The sequence below is a fragment of the Callithrix jacchus genome, chromosome 1, assembly GCF_049354715.1.
Source record: "Callithrix jacchus isolate 240 chromosome 1, calJac240_pri, whole genome shotgun sequence".
Lineage (NCBI taxonomy): Eukaryota > Metazoa > Chordata > Mammalia > Primates > Cebidae > Callithrix > Callithrix jacchus.
Genome location: NC_133502.1, coordinates 15,380,067 through 15,400,002, shown reverse-complemented (window position 1 = coordinate 15,400,002; position 19,936 = coordinate 15,380,067). Strand labels below are relative to the sequence as shown.

Genomic DNA, 19,936 nt, shown 5'->3' with positions numbered 1-19,936 from the left:
TTAATCTGCCTACTGTCAATTTGTAAACAGACTTAAAACCTGAACCTTCAGGAAAGGGAAATAAAGGAAATCCCATCATATGTACCGAATACACAGATTTCTTCACTTAAAAGTTAGAAAATATACATTCTTTCCAAGTACACATGAAACATTTACAAACATGACCATTTATAAGGCCAGGAAGGAAGGTTATTACAATTTTCAACAAACCTTATTTTCTTTTTTGATATAGTCACCCAAGCTGGAGTACAATGGTGCGATCTCAGCTTACTACAACCTCCACCTCCTGGGTTTGAGCGATTTCTCCTGCTTCAGCCTCCTGAGTAGCTATGGTGCCCACCACCATGCCTGGCTAATTTTTCTATTTTCAGTTGAGTCAGGGGTTTCACCATGTAGGTCTGGCTGGTCTCGAACCCCTGACCTCGTGATCTGCCTGCCTCAACCTCCCAGAGTGCTGGGATTACAGGTGTGAGCCACCAGGCCTGGCCTACAAACCACATTTTTTAACAACAGTACAGTAAATTCAGAAACCAATAATTCTGAGGCCGGGTACATTGGCTCACACCTGTAATCTCAGCACTTTGAGAGGCCAGGGCAGGCAGATCACCTGAGGTCAGGAGTTCGAGACTAGCCTGGTCAGTAGGGTGAAATCCCGTCTTTACTAAAAGTCCAAAAATTGTCCTTCCGTCCGCGTCAGCTCCTTGACACTCTCATCTCCAGCATGCCTGGTCCGACCCCCAGTGGCACTAACGTGGGATCCTCAGGGAGCTCTCCCAGCAAAGCGGTGGCTGCCCGGGCGGCAGGATCCACTGTTTGGCAGAGGAAAAATGCCAGCTGTGGAACAAGGAGCGCAGGCCGCACGACCTCGGTAGGCACTGGGGGGATGTGGCGATTCTACACAGAAGATTCACCTGGGCTCAAAGTTGGCCCTGTTCCAGTATTGGTTATGAGTCTTCTGTTCATCGTTTCAGTATTTATGTTGCACATTTGGGGCAAGTACACTCGTTCGTAGATTCAGTTACATCCATCTATCATCTGAAGAAGGAGGAAAAAACTTAACATATCTTGGACCAAAAGTATAATGACTATCTTTTCATGTGAAAAAATTTCTGTAAGCTTGCTGTTTTACAGGGGATTTATCCATAATTGATTTTGAGGAATCATTTTTTTTCTATGGCTAATAAACTTAAATTCACTTAAAAAAAAAAAAAAAAGTCCAAAAATTAGCCAGTCATGGTGGCAGGCACCTGTGACCCCAACTACTCAGGAGGTTGAGGCAGAAGAATCACTGGAACATGGGAGGTGGAGGTTGCAAATAAGCAGAGATAACGTCACTGCACTCTAGCCTGGATGACAGAGTGAAACTCTGTCTCAAAAAAAAAAAAAGCCAATAATTAATTTGAAAATTTAAATATATACTTCTAAATAATTTATGGACCAAAACCATTATAATTGAAAGGAAATATTTAACATTATAATGAAAGGAAAAAACACCTTAGGTAATGATAGATTATCTAAAGTAGTTCCCAGGGAAAAATTTATATGTTAGAAAAGAAAGTAAAATATCAATAAGCTAAGTTTTCTACTCAGGCCATTAAAAAAAAAAAAGAGCAAGTGACTTAACCCCAAAAAAGTAGAAAGAAGAAATAATAAAAATAAGAATAGAAATTAATGAAATAACTAAAGAATAACAAAGATCATTATGTTAACAACTGATATTCTGAAAAGACAAAACAGGCCAACCTCTGGCAAGATCAAGTAAAACACAGTACAAATAAATAATAGTAGGAATGAAACAGAAACTAAAGCTACTAATGCAGAAGAGATTAACAATAATAAGAGAACGCTAAAAACAACTTTATGGCAATAAATTTGAAAAGAGATAATGTGAACAATATTCCAGATAAATATAAGTAATCAAAAGTACTGTAATTCAATAAATAAAAGCTAGGAAATCTGAAGATATCCTATGTTATTAAGTATATTGCATTAGTAGTCAAGACAGACACATATATACCCAGGTTGTATAGATAATTTCTACCAAGTTTTAACAAGCCTTTAAGAAACATAATTAAAGGCAGTGAATTCACAGTGGCTCACCCCTGGAATCCCAGCATTTTGGGAGGCTGAGGTGGGAGGATCACTTGAGCCCAGGAGTCTGAGCACCAGCCTGGGCAACATGGCAAAATCCCATTGCTATAAACAATTAAAAAATTAGCCAGGGCCAGGCATGGTGGCTCATGCCTGTAATCCCAACACTTTGGGAGACTGAGGCAGGTGGATCACAAGGTCAGGAGTTTGAGACCAGCCTGGCCAAGATGTGAAACCCTGTGTATACAAAAAATATAAATATTAGCCAGGTGCAGTGGAAGGCACCTGTAATCCCAGCTACTCAGGAGACTGGAGGCAGGAGAATCACATGAATCCGGGAGGCAGAGGGTGCAGTGAACTGAGATTGTGCCACTGCACTACAGCCCGGGCAACAAGAGTGAAACTCCATCCCCCTAACAAAAAAAAATTAGCCAGGCATGGTGGTACATGCCTGTAGTCTCAACTACTTGGGAGGCTAAGGCAGGAAGATCCTGGGAGCCCGGGAGGCAGAGGTTGCAGTGAGCTGAGATAGTGCCACTGCCCTCCATCCTGGACAACAGAGCGAGACCCTGCCTCAAAAAAATAAAGAATAATTCTTTTTTTTTTTTGAGATGGAATCTTGTTCTGTCTCCCAAACTGGAGTGCAATGGTGCGATCTTGGCTCACTGCAACCTCCACCTTCTGGGTTCAAGTGATTCTCCTACCTCAGCCTCCCGAGTAGCTGGAATTGCAGGCATGTACCATCATGCCCAACTAATTTCTGCATTTTTAGTAGACATGGAGTTTCACCACCTTGTCTAAGCTGATTTTGAACTCTTGACTTCAGGTGATCCACCCACCTCAGCCTCCCAAAGTGCTGGGATTACAAACGTGAGCCACTGTGCCGGCCCAAGAAACAGATAATTCATATTTTATACAAGCAGTTCAAGAAATTAAAGTAAGAGGGAACATTTCCCACATAATTTTTTTCCCAATTTATTTTCGAAAAGGGCATAAAAATCAAAAGAGGCAAAAACAAGAAAAGTATAAGCTGGGCATGGTGGCTCACGCCTGTAATCCCAGCACGCTGGGAGACCAAGGTGGGTGAATTACCTGAGGTCAGAAGTTCAAGACCAGCCTGACCAACATGGTGAAAGCTTGTCTTTACTAAAAATACAAAAATTAGCTGGGCATGGTGGCAGATGACTGTAATCGCAGCTACTCAGGAGGCTGAGGCAGGAGAATCGCTTAGACCCAGGTGGCGGAGGCTGCAGTGAGCTGAGATTGCGTCACTGCACTCCAGCCTGGGCAACAGAGTGAGACTCTGTCTCAAAAAAAAAAAAAAAAAGAAAAGAAAAAGAAAAAAAGAAAAGAAAGTATACGCCAGTCTTAATTTTACATTTCTATAAAATTCTGAATTTCAGCAAACTAAAAAATGATGTCTGCCAGTCACGGCAGTGCATACCAGTATTTCAGCTACTCGGGAGGCTGAGGCAGGAGAATCACTTGAGCCCAGGAGTTTGAGGCCAGCCTGAGCAACATAGGGAGACTTTGTCTCTTTAAAAAAAAAAAAAAAAAAAAAATCTTACACCAATAAAGCAAGCACAATTTAACATTACAAAACATGTTATTATTGTTCACCTCATTAACAGATGAGAGAAGAAAAAAGCCTTTTGAACATCTCAAGAGATGCAGAAAAAGCATTTGATAAAATTTAATACTCATTCACAATTTAAAAAGAGTTTATAAAGTTTGCTAGATAAGTTTGCTAGATAACATAGCCGATTATTGTCAGTGTCTCCGCTTTCTTTCTAAAACAATGAAGAGCGGAGGAATATAAATCCACAGAAACAGATATAACAGAAGAAGCAATCCCTTATAAGAGATGTCAACAGACCATTGGAAAATGGAGAGTGGATCACAGTGAAAATGCTAGCTACTAACTGCCCGCAGTCCCGGGATTCAAGAAATATGACAAGCCAAAAAGCATCAAGCTTATTTCTACCACAGAACTCTGGAAAAGCTTAGGCACTAGAGGTTCCTGGTACCTCTGAAGGCAGCGTAGTGGTTGGAACAAAAGGATTGTTTGAAAATCTGTTTAGGCCAGGTGTGGTGATTCACACCTGCAGTCCCAGCACTTTGGGAGGCCGAGGCGGATGGATTCCTTGAGCTCATAGTTGACGACCAGCCTGGGCAACATGACAAAACCCTGTCTCTAGAAAAAATACAAAAAAGTAGCCAGGCATAGTGGCATGCGCCTGTAGTCCCAGCTACCTGGGAGGCTGAGACAGGAGGATCACCTGAGCCCCAGAGGTCGAGGCTACAGAGAGTTGAGATCACACCACTGCACTCCAGGCTGTACAAGAGAGTGAGATTCTGTCTCAAAAAAAAAAAAAAAGAAAGAAAAAAGAAAGAAAATCTCTATAAAGAGCACTTAGACCTTAACCTGCCCCATTCCAAAAGGACAAAGGAAGCAACTCCCTGGAGAAATGAAACCAAAACAGCTCTCACTTTGTGGAGGGAAACACAGTGATGGGAAGAAGTTGGTCAAACAGCTGAAACGGGCTGAGTTTAAGTCCGGGTATGGAATAATGAGAATTCCCCAGTTGCCTCCTAGCCTTGGCCTCTAGAATGCTGGCAGCCAGGTCTAATCCCCTAGAGCTGGAGAGCACAGGATACCTCTCTGAAAAACAGAAGAGCCCAAGGGAACAAGCTTACAGACTCTGATATGTGGTGATCCTCTGGTGAAGCTGGTGGGCCCCCATCAGATAACCTTACAATGAAGCCCATCAATTCCACACACAAATAACTCTCCAAAAATTGTTAAGTTCCTCTTATTTATTTATTTATTTAGAGACAGAGTCTCGCTCTGTTGCCCAGGCTGGAGTGCAGTGGTGTGATCTCAGCTCACTGCAACCTCTGCCTCCTGGGTTCAAGAGATTCTCCTGCTTCAGCCTCCCGAATAGCTGGGCTCACAGGTGCACACCACCACAACCAGCTAATTTTTGTATTTTTAGTAGAGACGGAGTTTCACCATGTTGGTCAGGCTGGTCTCGAACTCCTAATCTCAGGTGATCTGCCTGCCTTGGTGTCCCAAAGTGCTGGGATTACAGGCATGAGCCGCCACGCCCAACAAGTTCCTCGTTTTTAATTAAGTACTGATAGTCAAACACCATCAGACATTTGACAAAAACTACCAACATAAAAGATAAAAACCGAAACAACCAGGAAGAGCACTCAAGAGAAACAGAGACAACGCAGCATGCAGAAGAGAGCGAAAACCAGAACAAAACACTTACTATTAATAACCTAAGAGAAATAAGACATTATAATACATACAAAAACAGGAATAGGCTGGGCGCGGTGACTCACATCTGTAATCCCAGTACTTCGGGAGGCCGAGGTGGGTGGATCACCTTAGATCAAGAGTTCAAGACCAGCCTTGATCTAAGGCTGAAACCCCATCTCCCATCTCTACTAAAATTACAAAAATTGGCTGGGCATGGTGGTGGGTGCCTGTAGTCCCAGCTACTCCGGAGGCTGAGGCAGGAGAATCGCTTGAACCTGGGAGGAGGAGGTTGCAGTGAACCAAAATCGTACTACTGTACTCCAGCCTACTCCATCTCCAAAAATAAAAATTAAAAAAAATAAACAAACAAACACAAAGAAAGCTCCTACAACTAACACATATGAGTTTTCAGACTGAAAGGCCTATGGAACACCTACATGATTAACAAAAATGATCCCATCAAAGTACATTAATGCAAACTTTGAGAGGACTAGGGAGAAAGACATCTTAGAATTTTCAAGAGAGAAAAGAAGTTACAGAAAAAGGATCAAGAATCAAAATGGCAGCATTAGAAGCAAAAAGGTAAGGGAGCAGTGCCTTTAACATTCTTAGGAAAAATGTTTTCCTTGAAGTCTGAAGAATACTAAAGACCTTCTCAGGCTGGGCGCGGTGGTTCACGCCTATAATCCCAGCACTTTGGGAGGCCAAGGCAGGTGGGTCATGAGGTCAGGAAATCGAGACCATCCTGGTCAACATGGTGAAACTCCATCTCTACTAAAAATACAAAAATTAACTGGGCATGGTGGCACATGCCTGTAGTACCAGCTACTCGGGAGGCTGAGGCAGAAGAATTGCTTGAACCCAGGAGACAGGTTGTGGTGAGCCCAGATAGCGCCATTGCACTCCAGCCTGGGCAACAAGAGCGAAACTCCGTCTCAGGAAAAAAAAAGGGCCAGGTGCGGTGGCTCACGCCTATAATCCCAGCACTTTGGGAGGCCGAGGCAAGTGGATCACAGGTCAAGAGATCAAGACCATCCTGGCTAACAAGGTGAACCCCGTCTCTACTAAAAATACAAAAAATTAGCTGGGCGTGGTGGCGCACACCTGTAGTCCCAGCTACTCGGGAGGCTGAGGCAGGAGAACTGCTTGAACCTAGGGGGCAGAGGTTGCGGTGAGCTGGGATCGCGCCATTGCACTGCAGCCTGGGTAACAAGAGCAAAACTCCGCCTCAAAAAAAAAAGTTCTATGAGAAAGGAAAATTATAGAGTACTGTATCGCTCAGCTGTGAACACTGTTTTCCTTGGCACGATATAAGCACTGACATGTGCCTCAGGGGTATAATATGACAAAAGAGAACTATGTCATCTTCCATAGCAGAAAGTCAATGGTACTATAGAAAGAGTATTTCTATCCACTGCAAAATATGTTGAAGTCTTCAACCCCAATGTGATCAGATGTGGAGGTGAGGCCTTTGGTGGATGATTAGGTCATGAGGACTCAGCTCTCATAAACGAGATCAGCACCCTTACAAAAGACGAACTCCCTCACCCCTTCTGCCATATGAGGACATAGTGAGAAGGTGTGTATCTGTGAACCAGGAAGCGCAGGACACTTAGTATCAGACACTGAACCTGAGGTACCTAATCTTGGACTTTCAAGTCCCCGGAGATGTCGAAGATAAATTTATGTTGTTTATAAGACACCCAGTTTATGGTATTTTGTTATAGCAGCCCAAATGGACTAAGACAAATAGATAATGCCTAAAATTAGTCCAGGCACAATGACTCATGCCTGTAATCCTGGCACTTTGGGAGGCTAAGGCAGTCAGATCACTTGAGGCCAGGAGTTCAAGACCAGCCTGGCCAACATAGCGAAACCCTATCAATCTATACTAAAAGTACAAAGCTTAGCAGGATGTGGTGGCAGATGCCTGTAATCCAGCTACTCAGGAGGCTGCGGCGTAAGAATCACTTGAACCAGGAGGTTGAGGTTGCAGTTAGCTGAGATCGTGCCACTGTACTCCAGCCTGGGTGACAGAGTGAGATCCTGTCTCAGAAAACATAAAAATAAAAATAATGTCTGAAATTAAAATAAAAATCAGGAACAACAGTATATTATTTAAAAGTATGGCAGTATATGCAGATGAAAGTCAAGAGTCTGGTTGCTCTGAAGAATCAGACTTAGAGTTTACACATCTTATAAAATTATTTGACTTTTATAATTCTGTTAACATATTATTTCATAAAAATTTAAGTGTACATTTAAAAAACTCAAGCAGGTCGGTTGTGGTGGCTCACGCCTGTAATCCCAACACTTTGGGAGGCTGAGGTGGGCGGATCACCTGAGGTCAGGAGTTAGAGACCAGCCTGACTAACATGGAGGAACCCCATCTCTATTCAAAATACAAAATTAGCCTCGCGTAGTGGTGCATGCCTGTAATCCCAGCTTCTCAGGAGGCTGAGGCAGGAGAATCGCTTAAACCTGGGAGGTAGAGGTTGCGGTGAGCTGAGATTGCACCACTGCCCTCTAGCCTGGGCGACAAGAGTGAAACTCTGCCTCAAAAAAATAATAAAAATAAAATAAATAAAAGTCTCAAGCAACATTCTCAGATATCAACAACAATTAAGCATAGGTTTGGTGAAAAACACACAATATCTGCCTTTGTGGTTCTTGAATTTTAACTGGATTGACAGACATGTAAAGAGATGAATCATAATACAAAATAATAAGTGCTAAAACCAAGCTATGATTTAGACCCCAAATCAGATGTTTTCTTTCCCTTTTTTTTTGAGACAGAGTCTTACTCTGTCGCCCAGGCTGGAGTGCAGTGGCGCGATCTCAGCTCACTGCAACTTCCAACTCCCGAATTCCAGCAATTCTCTTGCCTCAGCCTCCTGAGTAGCTGGGATCACAGGAGTGCACCACCATGCCTGGCTAATTTTTGTATTTTTAGCAGAGGTGGGATTTCACCACGATGGCCAGATTGGTCTTGAACTCCTCACCTCTGGTGATTCGCCCACCCCAAAGTGCTGGGATTACAGGTGTGAGCCACCATGCCCAGCAGAAGATGTTTTCAAGAAAGCTAATGAAGTCAGTTTGGTCTACATATAATTTGAGCAACCATCAGAATACCCAGGCTGAAATAAGATTCTGGAACCATCATAAATGAACAGGATGTAATCACTGAGGAAAATGTCCTAGAAGGAAAAAAAAACGACTTTGGCAATATCAGAATTTTAGGCTCCGGTTAAGGGAGACAAACCCTTTTAGGAAACCAAGAAGGACTGTTCAAATAGAAACACAGAAATCCAGGGAGACTAGTATCGCTGAAGTAAAGAGCCGAGTGAGGAGGGGGCTTTGAGGGGAGGATGATCCAGCACCAACAGCGGGAGTCAGCTAGTCCTAGGATGACAAGTGTGGCCTTGGATTTGGCAAGTAGGAAGGTATCTGAGACCTTCGGGGAACAGTTTCAGAATCATGTTTCTAATAACATGTTCCTAACGGGCTGAGAATTCAAAAGGACTTAGCAGGAAGTAGAGAGGGTGGATACAGACCACTCTTGAAAAAGTTAGGGCCGGATGCAGTGGCTCAAGCCTGTAATCCCAGCACTATTGGGAGGCTGAGGTGGATAGATCACCTAAGGTCAGGAGTTCAAGACCAGCCTGGCCAACATGGTGAAACCCCATCTCTACTAAAAATACAAAAATTAGCCAGGTGTGGTGGCGGGTGCTGTTAATCCCAGCTACTGGGGAGACTGAGGCAGGAGCATCACTTGAACCCAGGAGGCAAAGGTTGCAGAGAACTGAGATCGTGCCAGTGCACTGCACCCTGGGCAACAACAGGAAAACTCCATGTCAAAAACAAACAAACAAAAAAACAGACACCAAGAGAAGCTGGGAGATTTGTCACTAGCTTGAAGGAGATGTGTTTACAAAGCAAAGGTTATTTTCCACTTCACCTCTGGCAGAGATGTATGTGAAATACCACTGTAACCTGTGGCTAAGAATTCCACAAAGGGACAGAGTCAAAAACCAAGAGAGAGAGGGGCTAAATGGTGTACCAAGAGTCACAAAGGACGGGGAAGAAACTAGGGGTGCTGACACTGGAGAAGGAAAATGCCTGTCATTTGGGAAAGGAAGACAAAGAAAAGGACTGGGGAAGTGCAGCAGTTTGGGAAAAAGCAGTATCCCTGGAAACACAGCCCCTCTTTTACTTTTCCTCCCTGCCTGCATAAAAACTCCCAAGTTCCCTCATGTCCTACATTGTCTTCATAAGTCTCAATGACAAGGACCACAGAAAAAATGCTCTGTGGTATAAATAACAGCTTTATTATTCCCCCATCTCCACTGGGGCAGAGAAACACAGCAGACGGTCCTTGAGAAGAACAAATGCCATGTGCTGCCCCGTGACTGCCTCTCCAGAATGCATCCTTGCTACATTGCTCTGGGCCTCTGGAGAGGAAGGAGAAGCACTGTCCAATCTCAAGTTTCTTTAAAAGCCAACAAATAGGGCTGGGTGCGGTGGCTCACACCTATAATCCCAGCACTTTGGGAGGCCAAGGCGGGTGGATCACGAGGTCAAGAGATGGAGACCATTCTGGTCAACAAGGTGAAACCCCGTCTCTACTAAAAATACAAAAAATTAGCTGGGCATGGTGGTGTGCGCCTGTAGTCCCAGCTACTCGGGAGGCTGAGGCAGGAGAATTGCTTGAACCCAGGAGGCGGAGGTTGCAGTGAGCCGAGATTGTGCCATTGCACACCAGTCTGGGTAACAACAGCGAAACTCCGTCTCAAAAAAAAAAAGCCAACAAATAAAAACATAAGTTACGATTTCAAAATGGGTAAGGGTGAAGCCAACTACTGAAACACGGTAGCGGGGCTCTCTCCCCAACAGGATCTTTCCTGCTGCTTCACCCCATAAAGCTGCTTCTCTGCATCCCCTATTTATTGAAAGAATTCATACACAAGAGTCTACAAAACAAACGCTCCTCATCAAAACTTTGGGAGGGGGTGAGCAATCTCTAGGAGTTGATTTTGAAGGAGTCACACTCTTTCAAAGAAAGAAAAATCAAGCTGAGAAAGTGAGAAGAATGTGCTAAGAGAAAACAAATTCTATCTTTTTAACTGCAGCTTTTTAGGAAGAGACACAGGAAGAGATGGCCAGGGAATTTCTGCAGCACCTGTTCTTGTTAGGAACTTTTTTGCATGCTATTCTGTGAAAAAGAAAGAAAAGGACAGGAATACAAGCTGAGAAGGAACATATGTATCTCCCATGGGCCGGGACATGGACAAAGGCAGGTTCTCGGCTCAATGAGAAACACAGTAGCAGAGGACGGCACTGCCAGCTGTGTTGTCGGCCAAAGCTGCTGTGACAGAGAACCGCAGACTGAGTAGCTTCACTGACAGACATTCATTGTCTCACAGCTGTGGAGGATGGAAGTCTGAAACCGAGGTGTCAGCAGCCCTGGCTCCTTCTGAGGGCGGGGCAGGAAGGATCTGTTCCGGGCCCACTCCTTGGCTTGTGGATGGCCATTGTCACTCTATGCTTGTCTATCTCTGCACCCACATTTTCTCTTTTTATAAGGACACCAATGATATTGGATCAGGGCCCATCCTAATCACTCTTCTTAACTAATTACAGCTACAATGGCCTTATTTCCAAATACAGTCACGTTGAGTACTGGTGGTTAGGACTTCAACATATGAATCTGTGGGGAGGCTGCACAATTCAAACCATAGCAGCAGCTAGTATTTATTGAGTTCCTACTGTATGCCAGGTACAATGAATGAATGTCTCATCTAACCCTCTTAACCTATCATCCCCATTTTATAAATGAAGAAAGGAGGCACAGAGAAGCTGAGGAACTGGCCAAAGCTTAACCAGCTGGTAGAATTTCAGAGTTGGAATTTCAGTACCTGTTCCTTTTGGGTCCAAGGGGATAACCATTACCTGTCCCTTATTCTGTATATAATCTCAGTGCTCCACTCATTCAGTTTTCTTTTTAACAACATCAATAAATATGCATAAATGGCTAAGTGAGTGACTAAATGAAGTAGATGAACGGGAAATAAACAAACTAACTGGATGACTGAGAGTTTCTATGCAGTAAGGTAGGAATGTTTTCCAAAACCACCAGTACTCTTGTAGCATTCTTAAGTCCAGGGTGAATGAGAAATGGAACCTAGCTGAAAGCATAGAGGTTGTGGGTCCCACAGAATCTGTGTTCAGTGGTATATGTCACACACATTCATGATTTCTGCTTGCCTCAACCCTGATGAAACAAGTCTGAAACGATTTTCAAGTGTAAGGGAAATGAGATTTGTGTAGCTAGCCTGGGGAAAGCACAATTTGGGCAACTATACAAATCACCAAGCCTTATAAATACCCTCACACCAAGTCAACTGTCATTGCAGCAGCAACATGACTGTCATTACAGAGAGAACTGTTTCTAGTAACTAGTGTTTTAAACTTTTTTTTTTTTTTTTTTGAGACGGAGTTTCACTCGTTACCCAGACTGGAGTGCAATGGCACAATCTTGGCTCACCACAACCTCTGTCTCCTGGGTTCAAGCAATTCTCCTGCCTCAGCCTCCCGAGTAGCTGGGACTACAGGCGCACGCCACCATGCCCAGCTCATCGAACTTTTAAATGTGTTTTATTATAAAACATATCATTGTAAATATTCATTCAAAATCATTAATCCAGGCCAGGTGCAGTGGCTCACACCTATAATCCCAGCACTTTGGGATGCCAAGGCAGGTGGATTACAAGGTCAGGAGTTCAAGACCAGCTTGGCCAACATGGTGAAACCCCGTCTCTACTAAAGACACACACACAAAAATTAGCCGGTTTTGCTGGCATGCACCTGTAATCCCTGCTACTTGGGAGGCTGAGGCAGGAGAATTGCTTGAACATGGGAGGCGTAGGTTGCAGTGAGCCGAGACTGTGATACTGTACTCCAAACTGAGCAACAGGGAGAGACTCCGTCTCAAAAAAAAAAAAAAAAAAAAATCATTAATCCAAAATCAAAGCCAAACCTCTCTATAAAAACATCACATAATACTTGCATTAAAGTACTGAAATTCAAACCTGGCATGGTGGTGGCTCACACCTGTAATCCCAGCACTTTGGGAGGCCAAGACAGGCAGATCATGAGGTCAGAAGTTTGAGACCAGCCTAGCCAACATGGTGAAACCCAGTCTCTACTATAAATACAATTATTAGCTGGGTGTGGTGGCACATGCCTATAATCCCAGCTACTCAGGAGGCTAAGGGAGAAGAATCGCTTGAACCGAGGAGGCAGAGGTTGTAGTGAGTGGAGATCATGCCACTGCATTCCAGCCTGGCAACAGAGAGAGAGAGAGACTATCTCAAAAAAAAAAAAAAAAAAAAAAAAGGCCGGGCACGGTGGCTCATGCCTGTAATCCCAGCAGGTTGGGAGGCCGAGGCGGGTGGATCACGAGGTCAAGAGATCGAGACCATCCTGGTCAACATGGTGAAACCCCATTTCTACTAAACATACAACAAAAGTTAGCTGGGCATGGTGGCGCGTGCCTGTAATCCCAGCTACTCAGGAGGCTGAGGCAGGAGAACTGCCTGAACCCAGGAGGCGGAGGTTGCAATGAGCCGAGATTGCACCATTGCACTCCAGCCTGGGTAACAAGCGAAACTCTGTCTCAAAAAAAAAAAGTACTCAAATTCAACTACTAGTGTTTTGAAGAAAAAAGTCTAAAGAAGAAGAGAAATAATTTGATAATTTGAACAGTATGACCTGCTTAGCCTGCATGTTACTCATTGAGGGTAAGAAGAAAGACGTAGTCACTCTGTGAAAGTCACTCAAGGTAGTCAAGGTTTGTGAGCTTCTACCTTGTCTTGAGGATGTAGTGTGATGCCTATGTTTAAAATCAAATTTTAAGCCTGGACAACACAGCAGGATCCATTTCTACAAAAACTAAGTGTGCTTGGTGGCACAGCTCCTGCAGTCCTGGCTACTCAGGAGGCTGAGACTTGAGGATGGCTTGAGTCTGGGACGTTGAGGCTGCAGTGAGCTGTAACCACTACATTCCAGTCTGGATGACAGCATAAGAACTTGTCTCTAAGCCAGGCGCGGTGGCTCACGCTTATAATCCCAGCACTTTGGGAGGCTGAGGTGGGTGGATCACGAGGTCAAGAGATCGAGACCATCCTGATCAACAAGGTGAAACCCCATCTCTACTAAAAATACAAAAATTAGCTGGGCAGGGTGGCACGTGCCTGTAATCCCAGCTACTCGGGAGGCTGAGGCAGGAGAATTGCTTGAACCCAGGAGGCAGAGGTTGCGGTGAGCCGAGATCGAGCCATTGCACTCCAGTCTGGGTAAAAACAGCAAAACTCCGTCTCAAAAAAAAAAAAAAAGAACTTGTCTCTAAAAAAATAAATAAAATAGGCCAGGCGCAGTGGCTCAGGCTTATAATCCCAGCACTTTGGGAGGCCGAGGCGGGTGGATCATGAGGTCAAGAGATCGAGACCATCCTGGTCAACAAGGTGAAACCCCGTCTCTACTAAAAATACAAAAATTAGCTGGGCATGGTGGTGCACGCCTGTAGTCCCAGCTATTCAGGAGGCTGAGGCAGGAGAATTGCTTGAACCCAGAAGGCAGAGGTTGCGGTGAGCTGAGATCGCACCATTGCACTCCAGTCTGAGTAACAACAGCGAAACTCTGTCTCAAAATTAATTAATTAATTAATTAAATTATATTTCAAAATACTCCTCTTCTTCCAGTATGACTCTAAACGTAGCCTTCTTCTCCTTCTAGAGCTTAGCTGAAGAAGCAGATAAGCTCCAGTGCTGCAGGGAAAATAGGTAATCAAGTTAGGGACATGTGGATCTAATGTAACATCGTGAGCAATGGAGACTTGACTATATGTGATTTTCCCTTCACTACTGACTTTAGACCGAATCCGTATCACCTTTCACATGATAATACTCTACTGATAAGTTTTCATCTAAGAAAAACATGGCACAGATAATCCAAAATTCCAAGGAATCCAAAAGCCATCCCCACCAAGCACAGCCACTGTGCCTACCTGACTATGACCTCAAAATAACTGGAACCCCAGGAGACTCTCAGGATGCAAACCAGGCAACAGTGTCCCGGAGGGTGGAAGACTGAATTTACAAAGAAGCTTGACACAGTTTTTGTATTTTTGGGCCAGGTGTGGTAACTCACCCCTGTAATCCCAGCACTTTGGGAGGCGGAGGAGGGTAGGTCATGAGGTCAAGAGATCAAGACCATTCTGGCCAACATGGTGAAACGCCATCTCTAAACCCTGTCTCTATTAAAAATAGAAAAATCAGGGCTGGGCACGGTGGCTCACACCTGTAATCCCAGCACTTTGGGAGGCCAAGGAGTGGATCACCTGAGGTCAGGAGTCAGAGATCAGTCTAGCCAACATGATAAAAACCCATCTCTACTAAAATACAAAAATTAGCTGGGTGTGTTGGCAGGCGCCTGTAATCCCAGATACTCAGGAGGCTGAGGCAGGAGAATCGCTTGAACCTGGGAGGTGGAGGTCACAGTGAGCCAAGATAGTGCCACTGCATACTGCACTCCAGTCTGGTGACAGAGCAAGACTCCATCTCAAAAAAAAAGAAATTGGCTTGACACTGTTTTTGTATTTTTGCTCTTTTGGCTATATACTGTTTGCCTCGGGCATTTTAAATCCTTCCCAGTGGCTTTGTCTTTATTATGTTGTTTTTTAAAACTGGGGCAAAACATACATAAAATTTAGCATTTTGACCATTTTTAGGTATGCAGTCTTGCCTTTCACAATGCTGGGCAGCCATTACCACTATCTGTCTCTACAACTATTCCATCATCCCCCACTGAATCTGTAAGCCCACTAACACCAGTTCCCCATTCCCTCCTTCTCCTTAGCCCCATTCTCATTTCTGTGCTGTGAGTTTGACTACTCTAGGTACTCCATATAAGTACAATCAAGTATTTGTCCTTTTGCATACGGCTTATTTCACTCAGCATATCTTCAAGGTTCATCTGTGTTATACCAGGTATCAGGATTTCATGCTTTTTTTTGAGACAGAATTTTGCTCTTGTTGCCCAAGCTGGAGTGCAATGGTGCAATCATGGCTCACTGCAACCTCCACCCACCAGTTCAAGCGATTCTCCTGCCTCAGCCTCCAGCCTGGCAACAGAGAGAGATGCAGCCTGGACCCAGTAGCTGAGATTAAAGGCACATGTCACCACACCTGGCTAATATTGTACTTTTAGTAGAGACAGAGGTTCAAACTCCTGACCTCAGGTGAATGGCCCACCTCGGCCTCCCAATGTACTAGAATTACAGGCGTGAGCCACCACACTGGCAGAATTTCATTCTTTCTTAAGGCTAAATAATATTCGTGTGCGTGTGTGTGTGTGTATACCACACTGTAGTTACCCTTTCACCTGTCAATGGACACCTGGGTTGCTTCCATCTTTTGGCTGTCATGGATAATGCTGCTATAAATATGGGTGTATCAGTATCTGAGTCCCTGCTTTCAACTCTTTCGGGTATATACTTGGAAGTGAAATTGCTGGATTATAGTTACTCTATGTTTAATGCTTTAATTGTGGTTTGCTTACACATCATGTTGTAAACATAATGTTGTAAACAGCTGCATAACTGCATTGTGCTGGACACAGTAGAGGTAGCTGAGGTTTCGAATTGCCCTAGATAACCAAGAGCTGCCTTGGTTTTAGTCTAAGTTTGGCTCCTACAGGAGGATAGGAAGGATTAAAGACTATGCTTAGGATCCATATTCAACATGACCTGTGCAGATGGAAAAGTCCGTCTGTTGACCACAAAGAATTTAATATTCTAGGACAATGAAATGTACTACCATCACATGCTACTTCCTTTTAAATTAATCATATCAACTTAAACAACACATATTTATTGAATGGTGACTGTCAAATGGCCCCCAACCCTGGCATGTGCACCAGGTTCTTCTAAGTTTGTACATAATTGAGTGTCTGGCTCATAGACAGTACTCAACACAGGTCAGCTTCCTTGTTCATAAGTCATAATGTAAACACACAGCCTAGCAAAGAAAGAAATGCATTGTTGTTAGGCAAGTTATAAATCGATATGACCCTTATATGAGTCCTAATTAGCATGCAAATTAGTTTGCAATCATGATTCAGGTTTACAGGAAATCAACCTATGGTAACTGGGCTATAATTCAGAACTACACTTTAAATGTTCTGAGGACATCCGTATAACTGGGTCACTGGACTTCCACAAAGAAAATGCAACCATCAAAGTAATATAAATAAATCTTTCCCTTACTCTTTCCTGAAATGTGTCAGATAAAGGAAAAAGGTATCTGAAGGCTTGGAGGAAATGAATGACAACCCTCATTCAGAGTGACAACCCTCATTCAGAGGAAAGACCTGAATGTCATTAACAATATAAAGAAGTCCCCCTCTCTTGCTGACAGACAGCTTGACTCTTTACATAAGTAACTTTTACATAAATAACTTCCACATACTTTTTTTCTTTAGAGCAACCACATTCTCTAGAAGTCACTGACAACTGCAAACACAGGAATATATCTACATGCACAAGCTTAGGTTTTGTTTTATAACTGTGAAATTTATGAGACATAAGCATTCTATAAATCTTTATATTGCTATACATTACCCTCTGTGTACAAGCTTTTTTATGCCTGCTGACATAAAAGCAGGAGTTTCTAAAGAGTGGGTAAGAGAAGACTAAGGCCAAATTTTTCATTCTGCTCTAAACCAGAAGATGAGCTTACAAAGAAAAGAAACAAACAAATGCATTGTTTAAAGGAAAAAATATATTATTTCTGAATATATACCCTATGTAAAGGACATGTATAACAAACAAACTCATTTCAAAGGCATCCACATGCTAAAAAACAAAAACAAGGTAGGAAGAAAACAAAAACCTGATATCATACTAAGAAGCTATGGTCACTCAAATTTAAAAAAGGACAATGGAAGCACTTTGGGAGGCCGAGGCAGGTGGATCACGAGGTCAAGAGATTGAGACCATCCTGGCCAACATGGTGAAACCCCGTCTCTACTAAATACAAAAAAAAATTAGCTGGGCATGGTGGCACATGCCTGTAATCCCAGCCACTTGGGAGGCTGAGACAGGAGAATCGTTTGTACCCAGGAGGTGGAGGTTGCGGTGAGCTGAGAATGCGCCATTGCACTCCAGCCTGGGTAACAAGAGCGAAACTCCGTCTCAAAAAAAAAAAAAAAAAAGGACAATGGAGATGGTGGCCTCAAGTGATCCGCCTGCCTTGGCCTCCCAAATTGCTGGGATCACAGGATAGAACCACCTCGTGCCCAGCCCCCAGAAACACAAATTTGATGGCAAGCCACAACATAAAAGAATAAATATAGAGCTAACCATGTTTGCATAATAGTCTGGGTCCAGTGAAATTTGCATTTCAACTAGATTACCTGAAGTGCCTTTCAAAGTGCTTAACAGTCTAGGACAATGAATGTAGCACCCCTTTCTTTTGAAAAGATACTTTATTCAAGTGGTTCCAAAAGGTACCAAAGCATTCATAGTGGCAAATATTCCTCTCACCCCCCACAGCCCCTCTGTCTCCACTTCACCTCCAGGAAGGTAACTGATATTGTCAGCTTCGTATGAAGCAGAGCAACATGCTTAGATATAAATTCAGAAGAACCCAAGGCAGGTGCAGGTGACCACAGTAAAGGAGATGAAGCCAGAAAGGGCTGTTTTCCAAGGAGCATCTTAATATTTTTCCTTCTCACCCCGTAAAGGCAAAAAGCCTCCATGTTCTCAGAGCTCTGTTTTATATTGAACTTGCAGAGCATTCTACATGAGACTTCACTTTTCAGTAGTGAGTCAACTTTTTTTCTTTTTTGAGACAAAGTTTTGCTCTTGCTCCCCAGATGGGAGTGCAATGGCACAATCTTGGCCCACTGCAACCTCCACCTCCCAAGTTCAAGCGATTCTCTTGCCTCAGCCTCCAGAGTAGCTGGGACTACAGGCATGCACCACCACACCCAGTTAATTGTTGTATTTTTAGTAGACAGGGCGTTTCACCATGTTGGTCAGGCTGGTCTCAAACTCCTGACCTCAGGTGATCAACCCGCCTCGGCCATGGATTACAGGTGTGAGCCACTGAGCCCAGCCATGAGCCAATTTTAAGACCCCCAAAATAAGTAAAACAGATTAAAAAGCAGACTTAAAAAGATGTGGGCTTAGCGAGGTGGCACACACCTGTAATCCCAGCACTTGAGCACTTTGGGAGGCCAAGACAGGAGGATCAATTGAGGCCAGGAGTTCAAGGCTGCAGTGACCTAAGACCATGCCACTGCACTCCACCTGGGCAACAGAGCAAAACTCTGTCTCTAAAAAACAAAACAAAAACCAAAAGGTGGGATGAAAACAATGCCTAACACAGAGCAGAGGATCAGTAAGTAGCTGCCAAATGTCAGTGTGGCTCTAAAATCGGACATACCTGGGTTTGAATGTTGGCTGCTACTTACGGAGGCAGGGGGTATCACTTCACTCCTTTGTTAAATAAATCAAGTATGTAATCTCAGCACTTTGGGAGGCCAAGGTGGGCAGATCACCTGAGGTCAGGAGTTTGAGGCCGGCGTGGCCAACGTGGTGAAACCCCATCTCTAATAATACAAAAAATTAGCCGGGCGTGGTAGTGTGTGCCTGTGGTCCAAGCTATTCAAGAGCCTGAGGCAGAAGAATCACTTGAACTCAGGAGGCAGAGGTTGCAGTGAGCTGAGGTCACACCACTGCACTCCAGACTGGGTGACAGAGTGAGACTTCGTCTCAAAAAATAATAATAAAATAAATAAAAAGTGATACTCAAGCCTTTGTTAAGTGGGAATAAATCCACATCCTCACACAGCTGCTGCTATCTTACTGGACTTAAATGAGATAATATATGTAGAGAGGTTACATTTCCTGATATCCATTAAGTTCTGGGAAATGCAGCTATATTTATTTTTGTTGTGGGCTCTTTGCTACCTCCTATGTACTTTTGGTCACAGAGATTACTTAGAGACTTGGCTGCCCCTGAAGGCACCCAAGGCTGTCACTGCAACATCTCTAACCTTGCACCATGCTGGGATGAAGTGACAATCGGCGGCCTGGGCTCCTGGCTGTCCCAGAGCATCCTCTGTAACATCACTGAACCAACGTCAACTTGCTCTGCACAGAGAGGAAGAATCTGCACTCCGAAACTGACATCGACAAAGAAATCTTGACAATCAGAGGGGGAAAAAAATCCACCTTTTCCATAATGAATACTAAATCATTTGTTTTCAAGTTCTTTCACGCTGTGTTCAGAGAGACAGAGTATATTGTCAGTGTCCCATTATACCTTAACGCCAAAAAGAAAAGCATTCAAATGTTGATTCTTGAGGCATTATGATTACTTATCACTCCCTGCAGCAAATATATATTTGAGTTCTCTGAAGACTGGCCCACTCCACCCACCAATGCAAAGAGCCAAGACCAGTGAGGTCCTTCAACATTACACTGTGAAAGGGACATCAAGGATTTGGGCCCTC

The 19,936-nt window shown here is 43.8% G+C and overlaps 1 protein-coding gene and 1 pseudogene across 11 annotated transcripts in view; one reads left to right on the top strand and one right to left on the bottom strand.

Moving 5' to 3' along the window:
- Positions 1-19,936, bottom strand: part of CLYBL (citramalyl-CoA lyase) — a 287,479-nt gene that overhangs the window by 179,017 nt on the left and 88,526 nt on the right. The gene's annotated exons all lie outside the window — the stretch shown is intronic.
- On the top strand, positions 693-1,214 carry LOC108590794 (protein transport protein Sec61 subunit beta pseudogene; annotated as a pseudogene). Its single transcript, XR_013525497.1, has one exon. The product of XR_013525497.1 is annotated as a protein transport protein Sec61 subunit beta pseudogene (transcript).